Below are 22,582 nucleotides of genomic sequence, written 5' to 3' on the forward strand. Positions count from 1 at the left end.
AGTTCATGGTACAGGGCGAGACGCGTTTCTAACTTTGATCTCGCTTTTATAAGTCATTATAAAGTACAGATGGTGTATAAAACGAGCAAAAGTACCACTCATAGTTGTTAGATACCGCTCATAGTTGTTAGACCTCAGTTTTAAGGTTTTAGGCTTCTCGAAGAAAAAATATGGAAATTCACTATATTTGTAAAGAGAGAATTCCATTTTGAAAACTAATCTATGAAAGAATAATAAGAGAAATTCATCTTAAGATTGTTATGAAAAAGATCAAAGATAATAAATTGAAATATGTTTTCTTATATGAAATTATAAAATTATGCAAAAAGGAATTTAAAAAAGTTAAAGTAGAACTAATTAAGTATGGACTAATAGATAGCAATTATTGTTTCCTTTTCTGGAATAATCATATATACAGGGGAACGGCCGTTGGACTTCAAGGGGAAAAGATGGGTTATGTTTTTAAAAAATAAATATTTTGATCCCCAATATGATAATTTTGTTTTAATCTGAATCCGTTTTTTCCACACATCTTGTAATGTTACATTTTTTTAAGGATAATAATTTGATTGAACGCGTCGAAAACTTAATAAAAAAACATAACTCCCTTTGAAGTTAAATGGTTGCAACTTTATCATTTATAAAAACAGAACAATGTATATATATATAAATCAACTTCTTTTTCATTGAAAATGAAACGGTATGCATATAGTCGTTTTCTATCCGGAGACCCATAGAAGGTAAATAAATAAAAACTATGAAGCTAGCAATTACATTATTTATGAGCTGGCTTCAAGAAACAAGGATTTGTATACTAATCCTTACAAGAAATAAATACTTTTCTTTTTTAATATTGTTCAAATAAATACACACAAGTGCTTAATTTTATACCGTCACGGTTTTATTCCAGATTCATAATCTGCCTGACACTTTTTTCATAGATTATATTTGTATACAAGCCTTTCTTGAATTTTAAAGTATTTTTTTGGATTCGAGCGTCACTGATGAGTCTTTTGTAGACGAAACGCGCGTCTGGCGTATAAACAAATTTTAGTCCTGGTATCTATGTTGAGTTTATTTATAAAGACGAATTGTTTTGTCTAGTCTATCTCACGACCAGTGGCAAATATGTCATGTTAGTTAAGGACATTTCGAGAATCCTTTGTCAGCACTTCTATTGACTGTTTTAAAAAGGAACCAATCGCATTAACCCCATAACACGATACAGGGTTTAGAATATTATAGTATCTGTTATTTTATGTATATAGACAAATTCACAATGCAGACTTGGGTGGAGTATAAAACCCTTTGATCGCAAAAAAAAATAAAAAAAAATGGCAGAAAACATTTGAATTGCATGTTTCTGGTTTAAAATATAAAATAAATTTCGTAATAATACAGCCAATTACACTTTTTCAAGAAGCTTGTATATAGATAACAATTTAACTTGATTTTGTCACAGAATTTCAACTAAATGCCATCTATCACTACCCGGGTACTTATTTATATAACTTCTATATAACTGAAGTCTCCGCATGTCTGCTCAATAAACATGTCTATAAAAATATCATTGCTTAGTTATATCCAATTTAGTTTTATAAATGCAGACTCCTTTTCTGCATCACGTGCAGGTTCCCTTTTTTATTACTATTATTATTTTTTCATCTTTCCGAAACAGTGCAATTAAGAAATCCAAGCTTTTTAATGAGCGTTCAAAATCGTTCACCTAAAGTCCAAAGCCAGATTTGGTAAGGAAGTTTAAATTTATTTTGTTTGCTTCAATATAGGATGACGAGAACATTCTTTAAATATTTATAAATTTGTAAAGTATGGACGTAAATTTTAACTGAAACATAACGTGTTCAAAAATCTTACACACGTCCTAACTTCAACACTATTAGTTTACATATTAACTTCAAAAAATGATTTTCGAAAGAGATAACCTTAATGATGTAAAACATTAAATTGTCCTAACATTTGATTGCAGTGTATATTCATAATTTAATATTAACCTCTGGTTAAATATCATCCACTTCTCTCCAAAAAAGCGTTTATATTGGATGGAGAGTTGTCTCCTTAGCACTGATACCACATCTTGTTTTCGATTTGAGCATTGAACAGTTAAACGTTATAGAACTCTTTATTATATCGTTTTGTTTTGTTTTGTTTTAATCAACAATATAAAAAAGAGAGGCATCAAATATAAACAGCTGTTATATATATTGTAATATCATATGGTTAAGAGCAAAATCACATTCAATAAGTGAAAAGTGGTTAAAAAAGTAAATAGTATTTCTTTTTTTATTTCACTTTTTTTTTTCTTTGGAAAAGCGGGTTCATTCCCGAGTCGCCTGTGAGAGTAATGGATAGAAAGATTGTAGCCTCTGATAAGAAATGTCAATCGAATATCACATGGTCAAACCCACTACGTGATGCTAAGCCGTATATATGTCCCCTACAGATTAATGCGCTAAGTATATTTACAATACTTATATAGGCACTGATAGGATTATGACTGACATTGACTATTCACAAATTTCATAACTTCTCTACTTTTGTTGTAGATGCATGTTCTGATAATAGTATGTACTTTGTATTAATAAAAATTAAGAATTTTCCAAATTTTGCACGAGGGCAACTATAAGGTATACAGTAATACAGCGGTATTAGAATATCATTAATTGAAATAAAATTATAAAACAAATACTTGCGTTGTACAAAATAAAAAGCACAAAAACCAGTTATATAAAACAGTTAGACAAAACTGAGAGTCACATATATAAGAGTCTTCACAGTTACTAAAAGCTCGTCCAAAACCAACTACAATTAATTAATTACAACTGATGTTCAACTTCCAGACTAAATCTTTATGCTGGTATATATGATCATATATATTTGGTTTATTTTTTACCGAAGGAATTAAGATATCATTTGAGATTTGTTACATGTCACATCTCTTAACGTAACGTCTCTTATACATATCATAATTTTATGATGGCCGGATTTAATCATTTCGTGCCGTTTGACTTTGTCATTTAAAAAGAGAAAACGCTAAGGCGTAAGGGAGCTACCATTTGATTTTTATGGGGGTGGCTAGGATGAAATTTGAAAAAAATAGGCAGGACAGGAGTTTTGAGTAAAAAAAAAAGGCAGGATGAGACACTTGCCAAAAAAAATTCAGGATAAACTAAAGAAAAAAAAGCAGGACCGGATAGAGTGAAAAATAAAAATGCAGGACAAAGATTACAACTAAAAAAAATGCAGGACATCCTAGCCCCATCCCCCCAAAAAAATCAAATGGTAGCTCACTAAACTCAGAAAGAAGGAGTTATTTTCAGATTTCAATGCTGCGTGTTTCTTTTCCGCATGTAATCGTTTTCCCTTTTTGAGTTTTTGCTTCAAGAAATTTTAGAGCCGATCTTCACAGATCCAAGATTTAAATTTTTTTTTTCAATTTTTACATTACTTCAATTTCTATTCAAAATTGAACTCGTCCTGGGCACGCATGAAACATTTGCCGCTGGACGTTTAGCCACCAACAATTAATCAATAAAAGTAAGAATGCTTGGAGATAATACATGACATACACTTTCAGGAAAAAAAGCTTCGATTGATAGTCATAGTAGTTCTTATGTGTCTTATCACATGTTCTATATTATGTAACAGCTCAAGCATTGGTATTTCATGGTAATTCTGTATCCGTGTTTATAACTGATTGCTTTTATCCTTGTCTTTTCCGTTTTAAAGTTAATTTTATGCAGAATTACCTATTTATATTATTGGGATTTGAGAAAAAGCAAAAATTTCGAAAAATTAACCCTGTATGAATAAATACAAACTCCCATTTCATTTACATGGCATGCCATTCATTAAGTTGTATACATGTTGCCTTTCACTATACATAAACTGATATTGAAGGAGAAAACACAGAAAGTAAAGTTATATTTTTTAATTGGATAGTGTTTAATATTATTTGCATTTAAATTTCGGGAAAAAAGTAAAATAACAAAAATACTGAACTCCGAAGAAAATTCAATTGGAAAGTCCCTAATTAAATAGCAAAACCAAATGACAAAACACATCAAATGAATGCTGACTTGGAACAGGCATTTTCAAATGTAGAAAGAAAACTAGAAAAAAACAGTACTTTATTTAAGAGGTTTGCCTGACGTCATTTGCCCGTCGGATTCAAATATAGAAAGAAGTACATGTATAAAAAAGTTGGTCCAGTTTTTACCCCAAAATATAGCAATTTTACAAATTTGTTAAAATGTAAACTTTAGTCTTAGATGCATGATTTATTTATTAGTTGTTAGTGGCTTTGAACTAGGTAGCTGTCAGATAACTGCGAGTACTCTCAGATCTGTTCATTGTGTCTTTTTGTGTCGGGATGTATAAGTACCCGGCCACGTCCACTTATATTTTTGTCCATCTGATGAGTTAAGCCTTTTTCAACTGATTTTTATAGTTCGTTCTTATGTTGTACTGTTATACCAATGTCCCAGGTTAGGGGGCGGGATCCCGCTAACATGTTTAACCCCACCACATTATTTATGTATGTGCCTGTCCCAAGTAAGGAGCCTGTTTATACAGTGGTTGTCGTTTGTTTATGTGTTGCATATTTGTTTTTCGTTATTTTTTTTACATAATTAAGGCCGTTAGTTTTCTCATTTGAATTGTTTTAAATTATCTTATCGGGGCCTTTTATAGCTGACTATGTGGTATGGACTTTGTTCATTGTTGAAGGCCGTACGGTGACCTATAGTTGTTAATGTCTGTGTCATTTTGGTCTTTTGTGGATAGTTGTCTCATTGGCAATCATACCACACCTTCTTTTTTTTATATTTTAGCTATTTATTGGAAAGAAGAACACTTCTGTTACATAAATATGGGCTGGTTTTGTCAATACAATGTACATATATCGGGTACTAGCATCATTAAGTCATGCTTAAATACTAAAATCTTCAATATCTTAGGATTTGAGTAATATTTTAGACGGTTTCCGTCTTGAATGGAAGTGGCCGCATTTGTGGTCATTCTTTAATATTTATAATTGTAAGTTGTATTTGATGATATAACATAACATATATATATAAAGGTTGAGAGTAAACACGGAAATGTGGCCAATTTCTTTTTTTTACAAAAAAAACATCTGAAAAGTGACATATTATGGCATATTTGATAATTTTCATATTTAAACTTTTATTTGAGCGTCTTTACTGACAATAAATCAGTTAAAATCTTTCAAAAAAGCTACAGGTAATTGAACAGACTGCAGTAGACACTTCAGTGTTTAAAAGGTGTTCAAAATCTTTCATCTAATGAACCTGAACTTTGAAGCCAAAATCGGCTCTTACCGGACCTACTCCTTTATCAAATTTGCATATTTGACCATAACTTATTTAAGATTTATTATTTATGAAAAAAAAAAAGTAAGTGGGACAATTTTCAAAAGGTCATCAATTATTGCAAAAATTCAAAGAATTTCAGCTCTGTGTGTATTTATCTGCCTGTAAATGCATGAAATATTTGTCACTGGACGTTAAGCTACCAACAGTGTATTTAAAGTGTGAGCGATATATACTCGAGTAATTTTAATAACGAGATAAATAACATTGGCGGATCCAGGGGGGAGGGGGGGGGGGGGTTGTTCCGGGGGTAGGAACACACCTTTTTTTGACCGATCGATGCATTTGAATGGGAGCATAGAGCTGGAACCCCCCCTTTTACTCTTGGTTGGGACCCCCCTTTTCAAAATGGCTGGATCCGCCCCTAATTTATAACTATACTGATAACGATGAAGGTATATTGTGTAGGCTCTGTAATATTCAAACTCTAATAGTTTTCGTCAATATGACCCTGTGAGGGAAAATGGGTAAATACACTGACATACCTCTTAAATGAAGTACTGTTATTCTTATTATCTTTTTTTTTAATTTGAATATATTATAAAACACCACTCGTTAACATAAACAAGTACATGCATCCATGGGTACATATTCGATTAAAGTTTATTTTGTGCTACAATAAACTTTAAAGTTTTATTTGGAAAACATTAAATAGATTTTAAAACGGTTTAAATCATCAGATGACACAATTCTTGACAAACAACCAAAGTTTAAGAAAGGAAATCCTGCCCATTTAATAACAGTTCTTTGTGAATTTAAATTAGGCCCTGTCAAATTAATCCAATTGAGCATAAAAGTAAAATATTTTCCTGTTCTTAATTAAGATTTCAAAATTTGTAAGCCAGTATTCTGACTTCTGTGTTTAAAGCTGAGTGATTAATTTTTACGGCAATTAGTCAGCTCTGTTAATGAGAAGAAAACTGTTGTTTGATATTTCTTTTAAGACAGGTGACGTCGCTGACAACGGTTAGACCGTGCTGTGATTTACTTGGTAGCGTGTCTTAATAACCACGCCCACTCCCTATTGCTATGAATCTCCCGCTGAACGAAATGCCGCAAACATTATTCTCGTTAATTTATCCAATAATTAAGCTCTAATTATTCTAGAAATGCCACCAGTCAAGTAATTTATATTTTCCTGTAACGGTATAATGATTAGTTATAAACACCAACATTTTGTAGTAACGATATCATAATGATGTCATCTAATTACGGGATCCGTTCAACGTTTATAGTCTTACTCGTTCATCGCTCGTTAGAGACATCGTTCCCAGTACCTCGCGTACATCGCTCGTTACAGATATACGGGTATAATTGTATTGTATCACAGTATTAATGACTTCTTAAACATCTTACTATACCTCTGAATGTCTCTGATGGTAGCTATATATAGATCAAGTTTGATGCTTTATTCTTTGCTGCTTTCATAAGTAAAACATATGAAACTGCTTTAATTTTAGCGAAAAGAGCTTTTGTTGTAAGATTAAAAAATCATTGAAAGATGCAAATGCGAAAAACAGGAACGGGAATAAAGTATCAGTTCACTCTATATAACAATTGTATAATTTTCCCAAAAGAGATTTACGCGAAAAAAGCTTGAATTAACGCTTCCAAATTTAGATTTTTTTTACCCGAATGACAATTGAGCGATGGCATATTAATGTTTCTTCTCATACAGTTTAATTATTGAAGAAGGTTGAAAACATACACCCCTTAACAGTAATTTTTGAGTGCATTCAATAAAATTACAGAATTAAGTATATCATAGATCACCCTTGATATAAATTTGCTAACCAAATATTAAAAGGCTATTCAAACCTTCAAGTTGTTAAGCTTTCGACAATTTTTGCATCAATTTTAGCTAAAATATTGAACTGTAAACAGCGTTTTGATATATGTATGAAGCCTTGTAAAAATATGATGTTTTTCATACATATCTCGAAGAATTATTATCAATCAATCAATCAATCAATCAAACAATCCTTTGTAAATATCATACGATACGCAAGAGTGTAAAAAATACCAGAGGGAGATTCAAACTCATAGATCGAATATAAACTGACAACGCCATTACCAAAACGAAAAAGACAAACAGACAACACACAAGACACAACATAGAAAACTAATGACTAAGTTTACTTCAATGTAAGCAACATAATAATATGAAAAAAACAAGACTACAAAAATCATAAGTTTAATATACAGTTGTTCTTCAACTTCGTACTTTATTTTGGCCTTTTAAACATTTTTGAATTTGAGCGTCACTGGTGAGTCTTATGTAGATGAAACGCGCGTCTGGCGTATTTCCAAAATTTAGTGATGGTATCTATGATGAGTTTAGTGTAGACAGTTGCCAGATGTTGTAACCACACAAATGTGTTTAATGCATAGATGTGGTAACGACCGTATTTTGTTAAAAGAGACTATACAAAATCTGTCTTACACGGTATGTAAATAAACTCATCATTGATTCCAGTATTGAAATTTATTTTGAATTTACACCAGACGCGCGTTTCGTCTACTAAGGACTCATCAGTGACGCTCGAATAAAAAAAAAATGTTACAAAGACCGAATAAAGTACGAAGTTAAAAATCATTGAGGACTAAAAATTCCTAAAAGTTTTGCCAAATACAGCTAAGGTAATCTATGCCTGAGGTAAATTATCCTAGATGCTTCAAAAATCAAAGTTTCGTTAACAGAAAATTTAAATTTATTTAATTATGAACATATCAGTGATAAATTAAGTCAACACAGAAGTGCTGGAGTGTGGATTCACATTGTTTTAAGACGTGTCGCGGTGCTTTTTTGTCCAAAATTCATGTATTTAGTTGATATGTTATATTTGTAATCCTCATCGGATTTTGTCTAATGCTTAGTTTGCCTCTGTGTGTGTTACATTTTAATGTTGTGTTGTCATTCTCCTCTTATGTTTAATGCTTTTCCCTCGGTTTTGGTTTGTGACCCGTATTTGTTTTTTTCTGTCGATTTATGAGTTTTGAACATCGATATACTACTGTTGCCTTTATTTACTACTGGTCTGGTGATTCCTTTGGGGAATTAAACCCCCCCCCCCCCCCCCCCAGTAGTGGTATCGACCCGTGCAGTGGTTGTAAGTAAACTCATCATAGATACAAGGATTGGAAATTTATATTTACGTTAGGCGCGCGTTTCGTCTACCAAAGACTCACAAGTGACGATCGAATATTTTTTTTGTAAAAAGACAAATAAAGTAAGGAGTTGAAGAGCATTGAAGACAAAAAATTCCTAAAAGTTTTGCCAAACACAGCTAAGGTAATATATCCCGGAGGTAGAAAAGCTTTAGTATTTTAAAAATTTAAAGGATGTATATAGGTATAAATTCTTGGAGTTGAAAGACTTTCAATGCATTACGAGAACAGGAAGAAAACTATGCGGGTGACATACTTTTATTTCATATGCATCCCACAAATATATATGCATCTTTTGATCAAATAAAGAATTATATTTGAACTTGAATTTAATAAATTTATAACGAATTCTGATAAATTTGTTCAAACATAGAAAAAAATAATGTTTTCGTGAACGGTACAGTTATATGATTTAATTAACAAAATCTAGAACTTTTTGGACTCGCAAAATCATAACATTTTGTACATTTCATCCAGATTTTTGTTCAAACATGAAAATTGCTCTTCAAGAAAAGAAAAGAAATTTGAAAAATGATGATACGATTATAAAAGAGTTGATCGAGCAGACGAAGATTGTATTATTGTTGAAATTACCATTTATTTGTAATTCTGTAGTTATTATTTGATCATATTGAATTAAGTGAAATTAATTTAGCCACTACAATGTTACAATCATTTTCTCAATGCCGAGTAAATTGACACGCACTTTGCATTTTACCGAATTATATCCCATATAAATTTGTTTGAAAAATAATGATTCTTTGAAAAAGGTATCTTGACCCTGATGAAACACGACTTCATCAGACATCTTAATGCTTCAATCAGCCAATACGTTTGTTAAAGAAGACCTTCTCGAGAATTATCTCGCGGAGTGATCAGATTAGCGGCCACTCACTGCAGATTACAACTCATTATAGGTCACGCACGAGGCTTCCGCGTACACTCTCGATTGGGTCTTCCGTTAATAAAACACTTTACTGTTCCAATCTTAGTTCAAATAATGATCTTTGAAAAGGCGATAAAACGTAGTTATCTGTGTTTAAACTGTTGGATCTAATAAGTAATCAATTTGCCTGGCACAAGTTAGCAATTTTGTTAAACTCGTGATTACTTATATAGGGTTTCTGTTAACAGACTAGTTTTGTTGGTAACATGGGACGAGTAGTCTTAATTCCTACAAATTAAATATGAATGTTTTTTAATCAAATTAAATGTGTTCGGAGAACAAGTTGATTAAAGAACAACAAAACAAGAATTTAATTCGAGATTGAAATTTTATTTCTGCTATAATGCAAATATGCAAGCATTTTTATGAGAGTACACAAACGATAAATATTATATTCTCATAGCTGCATTCCAGACGTTTGGTCATTATGAAAGTACTCTGTTAGTTTGTAACCCGGATTTTTTTTCCTTAATCGATTTATGAATTTTGAACAGCGGTATACTACTGTAGCCTTTATTTATCAAGAGAACAATAAAAACTCACGAGTCGAAGCTTTATTATTTTCTCAAAGGGTCACTGACTATAACAGTTTGTTAAATCATTAAAACAGATTAGAGGATAAAGAGGGCGCGTTGAAATCCATTAATTGAAGAGAGAGTGCAACACGACCAAATGAAGTACTAATAACGTAAATACAAACGATGGTTCACAGAAAAATTAAATATTAAACACACAAATCACTGCATGAAAATCAGGTGAACCGAAAGGATAATGTGTTCATGATCAACCAAGGACACCATTGCTGCTCTCGAACGACAAGCATTATTAGAAAGAAAGATAATATTGCTGTACGGCAAAAAATATCGTCATCTGTGACACAGGTATACATTAAGGTCAACTAAATAATGATGGGGTCATGCATTTTGCTATTTCTACTTTTTTTTTTATTGAAGCCGAATCCCATATTAAAATGTATTATGCTGTTAAAATACAAAATATAATTTCTGTTTATTATACCTTTATATAATTGTTTTATTAGTTCGAAAAAAGTAAGTCAATGTTGCTAAAGCACAATCAACCTTTAAAAGATGGGTACATACAATTGATGTGGTAAAATGTAGATAAAACAGAAATTTATAAATTCCAAGACACTTGTATTAAAAAGTATATAACAATTATTGTAAAAAAGAAGGTAAATAAACTCATCATAGATACCAGGAAAGAAGTTTTTATTTACACCAGACATCGCCTACAAAAGACTCATCAGTTGCACTCGAATAAAAAAATGTTAAAAAGGACCAACAATTTCTTAACGTTTTGCCAAATACAGGTAAGGTAATCTAGGGTAGAAAATCCTTAGTATTTCAAAAATTCAAAGTTTTGTTAACAGTTACTTTATAATTATGAATATATCAATAATAACTCAAGTCAAAACAGAAGTGCTGACGTGCGTTTCGTTTACAAAAGACCCACCAGTGACGCTCCAATAAAACAAATGTTTTAAAGGCCAAATAAAATACGAAGTTGAAGAACATTGAGGACCAACCTTTCCTAAACGTTTTGCCAAATACAGCATAGGTAATCTATTTCTGAGGTAGAAAAGCCTTAGTATTTCAAAAATTCAAAGTTTTGTTAACAGTTAATTTATAATTATGAACATATCAATGATAACTCAAGTCAAAACAGAAGTGCTTATTACTGGATTGATGATACCTTTGGGGAATTAAAACTCCACCAGTAGTGTCATCGACCCGTGCAGTGGTTGTAAGTAAACTCATCATAGATACCAGGAATGGAACTTTATATTTATATCAGACGCGCGTTTCGTCTACAAAAGACTAATCAATGACGCGCGAATAAAAAAATTAAATATACATTTCATTTTTAAAATATACATTGTAGCATGATACTTTTTGTTCTGCTTAGTGGGTCAGTTGGTAATTACAAAAACCTCCCCTCAGACAATTGGCAGGAGAACGAACTTAATTGAACTGGTGGATTAGAGCAAAGCGTCTAGTGGCAAACACTACATACATATATCTTGACAAAATAGTTATCAAAGGTACCAGGATTATAATTTAGTACGCCAGACGCGCGTTTCGTCTACATAAGACTCATTAGTGACGCTCATATCAAAATATTTATAAATCCAAACAATTGTTTTCTTGTGCATATTCTGCGTTTTTTGCTAATTTTTGTAAGACTCCGTGCATTTAGCTGGGATGCAGTTTTGATAGCAGATATATAAATTGAAGTTGAAAAGACAACACTCTGTCTTAGAATTGAAAATTAACATAGGAGACAATGCACTGATTGGCGATCTTGTCCTTAATTTAACAAGACGGTAAAGCATTTATTGGTGATATTGTCCTTTATTTCACAAGACGGTAAAGCATTTATTGGTGATCTTGTCCTTAATTTCACAAGAAGGCAAATCGAATCCTATACATTGACATTTCAAACGATACGTTGTAAAGGGCAAAAGTTATAAAGGAGAACCGTTAAGTATAGATATGATTTTATCATAATTATAAACAAACAAAGGCCTCCTACCAAGACATCCATTACTCTCACGAACAAAAGGTGATGCATCAATATTACTAATAATAGATTATCAGGGCATATAAAGATAAAATCACATTGATAAATCAATTAATGTCAATTAACGGATGTTTTGGACACACAGACAGATATACACTATGGACAATTTGTTTTCATATTAGTGTCAACACTAACAAGCTATTATTCCTTCGATTTTATTTATTGGAATATTTAGTTACAAACAAGACAGACGGTTCTAGAAACCATGACGAAATAAGTTTATTGAAACGTTCTTTCAAACAAGTGTTAAAAATATGTTGAATACAAGTAACAACGGGTTCAATTCTTATATTTCATCCCGTCCATATAATACTCCTCAATGTTTGACGTATATTTGTTATGAGTTTGTTGACTATTATCAGAGGAGTAAGCTGCTGAACTGCAACTCTGAGGTCCTTTTGCTATTTTTGTTTTACTACTTATGGATCATAGATTATAATTAAGGACATACAAGCTACGGTTCTGCAGCTAAATATGAGTTTGATTTGTTTGAACATTTGATTATACCATATTATCAAGGACTTTCTGTTTTGAATTTTACTCAGTATTTTTGTTATTTAGATATAGGAGGATGAGGTATGAATGCCAATGAAAGAACTCTCCATCAAAGTCAAAATTGTAAACCGTTATACTTTATATTTTACTTTTTACAAAACATTTTCTGCTAAATGGTGAAAGGGGAACATAACAATAACATTGGATTGACATATAAATAATTTATGACTTACCTGATTATATAATAAGTTATTGGAGTTTTATATAAAATAATAACATGTGCAAATTACTATGCTCTTTCACTAATATCTATTTATAATTGTGTATCGTGTATATATCATAATAATATTGTACTTTATGCATACGTTATTTTTTTTTGAGGACTCTAAGATTAAATATGTCTGTTAGTTTTGTTCACACATCGTTAATCATCGTTGTCAATATAATTGAATTGTATGTGACTGTCATACAAGCAAGATGTTTAGCTTGCTATAAAACCAGGTTTAATCTACTAATTTCAACATAAGAAAATGCCTGTACTAAGTCAGATATGAGAACTGTTATCCATTGCTGTATGTTTGATATTTTTTATTTTGCCATTTGTTTAAGAACTTTCCGTTTAGAATTTTCCTCCGAGTATGGTAGGTTTTGTTTTTTATTTTACTTTTTACCATAAATAGAGATAATACCTGTAATATGATTTCGTTAATTTGTCTTTGTTTAAATTATAACTTTTATGGTGTCTATTTTTGATAATATTCATTTGACGTGGATCAGTGCATATATATCCTGTCATTGTGTAATTGTGCTATGGTAAATTTCTGTATTTTTGTCTTTTAATTTTACTAATGGGATTTGTCTATATACCTTTTTGTTCTTTTTTGTGATATATTCATTTTTATAGTGAATAAGAATTTAACACAATGTTTGCTGCTGTAACCCTATTTATTTTACATTATTACCTATTACATATGTTTGTTTTGTTCACACATCGTTGTAAATATAACTGAATTTATGTAACTGTCATACAAATGAAATGTTTAGCTAGCTAAAAAAAACAGGTTTAATCCACTAATTTCTACATAAGAAAATACCGGTAATAAGCCAGGAACATGACAGTTGTTATCAATTAATGTGTTTGATCTTTTTATTTATCCATTTGCTGAGGGACTTTTCGTTAAGAACTTTCCTCGGTGTTTGGTATTTTTGTTATTTTGCGTTTGACCATACATACAAAAGGTAATTCCTGTACTATGATTCACCAGAATCTAGTTCAAGCAACGTATAATGTAGCTGAAAAAATGAGGTAGGGTAGTTAGGGCAGGTGACCTACTGGCCCTTCAAAGAGTTGGTGTACTGTTTTGGTAAAGTGCCGAATTGACCATGTTGTCCTTTTTGTATCATTTCACTCCCCAGTCTCTTTTATCCCTCGATATCTGTCAAAACTGAAGCACGTTGTTTTTTTTCTATTTGAAGTTTTATCCACCACTAACGTAAGTTTACCTTTTATATGTGTGCTCATTTTTAGCTCACCTGGCCCGGTTAATCAGGTCAAGATCTATCTGCCCTGAAATTTTCAGATGAATCAGACAATCTGTTGTTGGGTTGCTGCCCCTGAATTGATAATTTTAAGGAAATTTTGCTGTTTTTGGATATTATCTTGAATATTATTATAGATAGAGATAAACTGTAAATAGCAATAATGTTCAGCAAAGTAAGATTTACAAATAAGTCAATATGACCGAAATGGTAAGTTGACCCCTTTAGGAGTTATTGCCCTTTATAGTCAATTTTTAACAATTTTTCGTAAATCTTAGTAATCTTTTACAAAAATCTTCTCCTGAAACTACTGGGCCAAATACTTCAAAACTTTAACTGAATGTTCCTTAGGGTATCTAGTTTATAAATTGTATCCGAAGTTTTGATCTATCAACAAATATGGTCGCCATTGCTAAAAATAGAACATAGGGGTCAAATGCAGTTTTTGGCTTATAACTCAAAAACTAAAGCATTTAGAGAAAATCTGACATTGGGTTACATTGTTTATCAGGTCAAGATCTATCTGCCCTGAAATTTTCAGATGAATCAGACAACCTGTTGTTGGGTTGCTGCCCCTGAATTGATAATTTTCAGGAAATTTTGCTGTTTTTGGTTATTATCTTGAATATTATTATAGATAGAGATAAATTGTAAAGTGAGCAATAATGTTCAGCAAAGTAAGATCTACAGATAAGTCTATCTGTCCAAAATTGTAAATTTACCCCTTAAGGAGTTATTGCCCTTTAAAGACTTTTTTCACAATTTGTTCATCATGTTGACTTACTTTAAAAAATCTTCTCCTTTGAAACTGCTGTATCAATTTCAGCCAAACTTAGACTAAATAAGTGTCATAGTATCTAGTATAAATTTTATATTTTATTTCCTTGTATGTCAAGAAACATAGCTTCTATGGCTAAAATAGAACATAGGAGAAAATGATTTTTTTTTTGCTTTTGAAGAAAATAGGACGATCCAAAAAACATTTAAATAAATTGAAAAGCCAAAATAATCATTGATGAGAGATTTAACCAAAAGAATTAAGGTGAGCGATTCAGGCTCTTGAGAGCCTCTTGTTTATATCTTTGTGCATATTGTTGACCTATACATTTTATGCAAACTCATTTTTGATTATTGGTGCTGATTTACGCACGACATGAAAAATATTGCCGCTGTGAATTTACAGTACTGTTTGTATTTTTTATGTATGCATTTGCCCCTTAAATTCCATTCATTGTTTGTCAATCCCACATATTAGGGTTATTTTTTGTGTTTTATCGATGTAGACAAGGGTCACGCTCGAATTTTCTAGAACTACAGTACGCACAATTTTAACGTGTGTAAATTTTTCATCGTGCACGATATGAAAACTACAGTCAATGACATATGCAACCTGTCATTTTTATTGCATATATAGATACTTACGTGTAACCTTTTTCTGATATATTGATGTTGTTTTTCGAAGTGTAGTGTACAAGAGTTACTTGTATCGAACTATGTAACCATTTTCTTTGTGAATGTACTATTTTTTGACATTTATTGACTCACTAGTATGCTTATGTTTGTTATTTTGTATTTTCAGTTTGTTACCCTCTCCGGAGGTCTATACCAATAAACAGTTGAACTCTCAACGACTTATCAGTACAGTTGTTGTAAGGGTTTTTAAAAGTGAAATGGTGTGTTACTCTCTTAAACTGTGCATTGAATTGTACATTTCATTCTGACAGGATGTAGCTGCAAATTAAAACATTACAAAGTACAGCAAAACGGATACCACACTGCATATCGGTATCAATAGATTACCTCATTTCTATACCACAGGCACTTTTGGGATCAGAAAAAAAATACTCTGAAAATCAAATGATATCAAGTAAATATAGTATATATATACCTTGACCTATAAATTTGGATGTTCAGTCAATAACTTAGGTCCAGATTACTTCCATATACAACGGCATTAGTGATGTCGTCTCGACTTGCGTGGTACAGGTCCAGATTACTTCCATATACAACGGCATTAGTGATGTCGTCTCGACTTGCTTGGTACAGGTAGTATGGTTGATCTTTTGCGACTGAGGTATTATGTTATATTAATGCATGACAAACAACTCGGGTAGACTCAGACTCAAAAAGTATAGTGTTTTGTTAGATTTGCGTAAGCGTACATATTTTCATTTTATTTCTGTGTCATTGTCCTGGTGTACTGTAATATAATTATTTTTGGTCAACGTGTTTGTTAATGCTGTTTAAACGATATTAATTTGGGCAGATAATTAATTATTTGTTAACTGAGGGGAAAAAGGACACCGATAAAGAGTTATTTTGTTACAAGAGTTTCATTTTTAATAAATACAAAAAAATATAAATCACTACTCCAAAGTACCTTTGCAGCCTCTCTTACAAATTGTCAACTTTTTTGTTTTGCGTGGAACCGATACGTTTGAACAAGGACTTATATATACGTCCCTGGTTTGAATAAAATAAGTAGCTTTTAATTGTAAATGAAAAGTTTTACCATTTCAGAGATTTTATTGGTGGTATAATCAGTTCCTTCACCCGTGACTGGGGTACATAATTACGTTCACATTTGGTCTTTCATAAACCAAGAGGTATGAGTTTATCAAAACTTATACTCTTTCTTTCAGGCATTCACTGATGCCAATGGTGTAAGCAGGCTAAACAGCAAGCTAATCCTCAATTTCGTCAACTTTATATAAAAATATCTAAAATAGATGTTCCTTAATTTCCCCCCTTTATTCGGACTTATTGATAGGTGAACGTGTACTGTACTAAAGAACATTAAATTTATTTCTGTTTCAATGATTTTTTTTTACATTAAATAAGACCTAAATGCACCTCTTTTTGTGCGTGTGTTTTTGTCACGGTTTTTTCTGTGGTCTGATTGATATGCAATGGTGTAGGAGCAAATGTTTAAATGAAAAGAAATGATTTTTGCAGAGATAGTAACACTTGGTATATTAAATGAACAGTTAGCTTGAGTGTTTTGATGTACTATTCCGTTCGTGACTGCGATCTTTACTTTGCCTAACAGTCTTATTATTCATTTTGTCATTATTAAAATCTAACACTTATGTTTATTGTCAAAATATTGAAAAGCATCGTTAAATTAGTTTTTTAATTACGAAACATATTTGATAGGGAATTAAAAGGTCCAACGGAAAACAATAGAATATAAATAATTCAGGTAATTGTTAATGCACGTGGTGATCACCTGTATTTTACTGTATCGGCCAATCAGGGTAATTGACAGTCATTTGTCGCAAATTTCCCAGGTGACATAGGTATTCCTTGATCTTACAAACATTAAAATTATGGATGTTTCTAGGGGATCTGCTTTGATTTGACTTGTGCCCGATCGTATGTTTATTTTGATCAACTCATTTGATGATTAAGTATAACTAGTCGCATTTGTAATCTCGTGACAAGCAGACGACATTTTATAATTATTCGTGATTACTGTAAGCTGAATTAAACTATCATATTTTCGCAAATTGGTGTTTACATTTCAAGGTAAATATTAGAAAATGGTAAATTAAGAACTATATTTTACATTGCTATTACTATTATATGACAGCGAAGGGAGCACGACGTACTCCCGAGGGAATCTCGAATAATATATTTGTTAAATCATTAAGTCACCTTTCATAATTGGATGTTAATGATGTATGTATCATAAATAATAAGACAACAATACCGACCTTTATTATATACTTTGTTGTAAATACAAGTAAATAGTATGCGTGATACTATCGCCAGTAATTGTTCTGCACCAGCCATCCGTGATAATATCGATATGAGTCACGTATATATAGGCTAAAGGAACAGAAAAGAAGCTGTTTAAGTATAATATGTAAAAGTTATCTGATATATGGCGTCCCAATAGCTCGCATATCTCGTCTTGATTCGAGTGAGACATTGAAAAAACATAGCATGTTTCCATATGTAAAGCTTAGAAGCATCGAAGTCTTAAGGCTATTTGCTTCAATAATATTTTCCTTCAAGGATCATAATACATGTATTCTGATACCAACATCTACATGCATCTAACGCTGTTTAGTCCAGTTATTCAGTTTGATTATTAATAAATTTCATCCAAACAAATATATATTTTCTTATAATTCTTGAAGCGACCGTCCTTTATTTGTTTGATAAATTTTACTAGTGTTAGAAAAAGTTTTGAAATGTTGTAAAAGGAGCTCACGCCTTTCGCCCCTTCCTCATGAACAATTAAGAACTAACTTATAGTTGTTGTTTATAATAGGGCTTTTGGTCATTTGATTTTGTTCGGAATTAATATGTTCATGCACACAATATATCTGGATGCACAAGGACAACAAATATGAGGAAATCTGTTTTGCAACAAAAATCAACATCATAGTGCTTTGTTGCAAAACAGTAGTCGAAACATCGGGCCATTCGAGAAGTTATTGTAATGAAAAATATATAAAACACCTTTAAGAGGCAACTAGTCCATGTATGCGTTTTCGGTATCGTTTCATCTCTAAACACATAAAAGTACCACCTACGCATCTTTCCTACAAGTGAGAAGTTAAGCTAGCCATACAACCAGGTATAACCCACCATTTTCTTAGAAAAAATGCCTATACCAAGTCAGAAACATATCTATTTATTCGTTCCGTTTGTTGCTAACGTTTGATTATGATAGTTTTAATAGACTTAAAACTCTTAATTTTCCTTAGAGTCAGGTATTTCTGTTATAGCTTTTTATTACGCTTTATCGTTTATTCAACACAGGTTTAAACAAATTTCAACTTCAAAAAGCTCTAATGCATGCGTGAATAGGGAGAGTATCAACTTCAACAAAATATAGTTAACAAACAAAATATGTATCGATCCTCCAGTTTATTGCCCCGACCACCCTCGTCCCTGTCGCAGTTTATGAATCCTCTAGTTTAATGCACCCTCCCCGGGTCTGTTTCCGTGTTACAATCTATGAATCCACAAGTCCATGTATGCGTGTTCGGTATCGATTCATTTCCGAACACCTAAAAAGTAACCCCCTAGGCAACTGCTATAGAAGTGAGAACTTTAGCTAGCTATAAAACCCAGATTGCCTATATGCCTTTTTATCTTTCTTCGTTACATATATGACGTGGCGCTGTACTTATACATCCCGTCATTGTGTTATTGCACTATGGTAAATGTGTGTATTCTTGTCTTTAGTTTTTACTTATATGCTTGGTCTACATGCCATTTTGAGCTTCTTTGTAACATGTTTGTATGTTTGTGACTGCTGTATCATTGATATTTTTACCTATTATGTATGTTTGTTTTGTTCACACATCGTTGTCAATATGATGGAATTGATGCAACTATCATACAAATGAGAGGTTCAGCTAGCTATAAAACTAGGTTCAATCCACCATTTTCTTATGTCACCATTTTCTACATAAGAAAATGGCTGTATCAAATCAGGAATATGACAGTTTTTATCCATTCGTTTAATATTCTTGAGCTTTTATTTTGCCATTTGATAAGGGACTTTCCGTTGTGAATTTTCCTCGGAGTTCAATATTTTTGTGATTTTACTTTTCACCATCACAACTTCCTGTTTTCCTGTTGCAGTCTATGCAGAAATTTATTTATCATTAAACATGTTTAAACCACGAACACTTGTCTATATATACTCAAGTCAGATCTTCTCGAAGCGTAATTCTATTATTGATTAAACAATACCTTATTTAATTTGAAATATTAATTAAAAGTGTTGTCACTGTGGACAAACTAGCTGTGTGTTATCTGTACGAGTTTTACGAGCTAAACACATTGATTAGAACCTAATACGCCAAAAATTGAATGAAGAGATAGGAAATGTACGGAAATTTATTTTCCTCGTTATTTTATTACGCGATTCTGTCAGTAGCAATAACTAATTACAAAGTTATAAACAGCATTGTATTTCCATACCCGCAGTAAAACGACTCCTCAGATGACAAACCATTAGCTAACGTTAGATTAATGAGACCCCAAAATTTGCCGTAAATAGGAAAAACGACAGATTATTTTTACACTGCTGTTAGCAATGTCCTAATATATTTTTTAAAAGACAGTTGTGACTTTTTCAATGTGTAAAGAATTGAACGTTGTAACCTGGTATGTGATAAAGAATTACCATTTATCATTCATTTTCCTTAGAAAAAAATACGTATACTTTATTAATTATGTTTCTCAGACTTCAACTGTCTATCTCAACACCAATAAGGCCACACCGATTAAATTTCTTGTTCTACTCCAAGAATTGGGGCGAGCAAGCAATTTGAAAAAAATATAAAAAAAAAATACAAACATTTCAGGCGAAGCTTAAAATTTAAAGGCGAGCGATACTATTTTTTCTGAAAACATAACATAATATTTTTGACAGTATTTATCAAAATAAGATGGCAAAACACTGATTTACCACATGTACTTTGATTTGAAGTGTTCTTTTTTCCTGTTCACTAAGGCGGGAACATAGTATATTTTTTTCGTTTTTCGTCGAACAAGGAATTAAATTGGTGTGGCCTAACATGTGAATAATTTCTTTTTACAATATGTCTACATAAGTATACTTTTCAAATTATAAAATATAATAAAAATGAGATCTGCAATTCCGTACAAATACCTCCATTGATTTAAATATTGGAACTCGAGATCATGTTTTGATAAATTGTCTCTGCTCAGACTGCTGACGTAACGAACGAAAATCACCGAAGTTATCAGATAGATATAGAAAAAAAAGAAGTCGCATCAATTGTACAAGAAGATAACCATGTTGCAAAGCCAAAGAAGGTGTACATTTACCGTGCTACATACAACACAAAACAAGTTACTTAAGGTTTAAGTTGACAAGGTGACTAACAAATCAAGTTCGTTAACTGATGGTTGCTTAATTTTCAGTGACGAATATTTCATTCATATTTAGGACAATAAATAAGATACAAATGTCAAATGAATTTAGTATATACGCTCCATCTTTTACTAAGTACACACAGTTGTGCTAGCTCAATAAATATATCATATTTGTTTTATAAAAACCTATCAGGATAAGACACTATCCGTTGTGAATTTCTTTGTATTTCGGTATTTTTTGTTATTTCAATTTTTCATTTTGTCCATTTACTTTTCTGACAATTCATTGGCTTACATTTAAAAAAAACCAAGAACTTATCTTATAGTAAAGGAAGCCCTACTGTGTCATCAAATAGTCCACAGTTGACGACGTTGATACAATATCACCACTATAAAATGTTGTAAAGTGATGGCATATGCCTGTACAGATATATATTACGCTTTGAATTGTACCCTACAGATTGGACTTATCCTATATGTCGGTATTTGACTAACATTATCAAGATGTGTTAAATTTTAATGCATTTTAATAAACGTATCAGCAAGAGATTGGATGTCTGAGGTAAACGTCCCAGGGAATTGTTGATGACGAGCTTTAAATCTCGGAACTCAGATTTAATCATTCAATCAAATTTATTTGTGCCTGTAAAACACAACATTTAACTTGATATGATCTTTGAGCAATCATCTATGTAGAATAATAATGGATTGTAATATGAAAACGGGTTTATTGCCGATAATAAGCACTTCATATAATGAAACCTCTCTACTTTAGCTAGTTAATTAACAAGTCAGCGCTAAACAATATGTTCATGTATCATTAACGCTAGCTACCATTCTTCGTTCCTTCGAGATTCTCTAGCATTGGACCAGAACTTCGGAAGAAATGATAAAAGCTATCACTTTTCAATGCATAAAAACTTTTAATTTCAAAAATTGTATTGGGTTCCCAGGAGTTTACCTTCAAATCCAAATTCCTGCTTTTTGCCCTTGGATAAGCTGAGATTAGTAATTATAGAGTTGACAATTGATACGAGATGTTGAGCTAGAGTTTCGTCTCTCTGGGCGCCATATTTACAACATTTGTTACAGTTAATGCTTTATTTTTGTAATAGGTCGTTACGATTGATTCCAGGTTATAACTAGATATTTCTCCGCAGAGAGTTCACACAAATTGACTCGTTTGACACTCAATACATTCATATAATTCATGATTATTTCTTTTTATTAATTTTAAAATTATACGTTTTGTCTGCGTTTTTATGACAGAGATTTGTTTTCATCGTTTTTCTCTTCATTGCAAATTATATTAAACGTTATGACTGAATCGTTTCACTGCTTTGGTTTGGTTTGGTTTGATTTTATTTTACTTCCAGTCTTAAATTTTCACTTTATGTAGGGGTAGTCTCGTTTTCAACTGTTGAAAAAAGAAAATTGCATAACAGTGCATAAAAAAACAATTTGCTATTTAACCTTGTATTTGGCTGTTTATCTGTAAGCTCGGAATCAACACATAAAATGTTACTTGTCAACATCACACAAAATCTTTTTCAACGTG

The sequence above is a fragment of the Mytilus trossulus genome, chromosome 3, assembly GCF_036588685.1.
Source record: "Mytilus trossulus isolate FHL-02 chromosome 3, PNRI_Mtr1.1.1.hap1, whole genome shotgun sequence".
In the NCBI taxonomy this organism is placed as follows: Eukaryota; Metazoa; Mollusca; class Bivalvia; order Mytilida; family Mytilidae; genus Mytilus; species Mytilus trossulus.